The sequence below is a fragment of the Geospiza fortis genome, unplaced genomic scaffold, assembly GCF_000277835.1.
Source record: "Geospiza fortis unplaced genomic scaffold, GeoFor_1.0 scaffold1605, whole genome shotgun sequence".
NCBI lineage: Eukaryota > Metazoa > Chordata > Aves > Passeriformes > Thraupidae > Geospiza > Geospiza fortis.
The window spans coordinates 16,955-17,172 of NW_005054869.1; the positions used below are offsets into that span (position 1 = coordinate 16,955).

Consider the following 218-nt stretch of genomic DNA (forward strand, 5'->3'; position numbering starts at 1 on the left):
TTCCTGCTGTTTATTCTTTTCTGCCCAGCAGCTCCAGGAGGGATTGAACCCTTTGGAGTTCCCATTCCTAAAATCCCAAATAAACCCCATTTTTGCCGTTGATTTGGGCAAAGACTGAAGGAATAAATTGGGAATAAACCCAGCCCAGCTTTATGAATACAACACCAGGAATATTAATTTTCCATGGAAAAGCTGGGGAATTCTATCCCGCTGGTTTT

The 218-nt window shown here is 42.2% G+C and overlaps 1 protein-coding gene across 1 annotated transcript in view; it reads left to right on the forward strand.

Moving 5' to 3' along the window:
* XPO7 (exportin 7) overlaps positions 1–218 on the forward strand; it is a 45,494-nt gene that overhangs the window by 11,257 nt on the left and 34,019 nt on the right. The gene's annotated exons all lie outside the window — the stretch shown is intronic.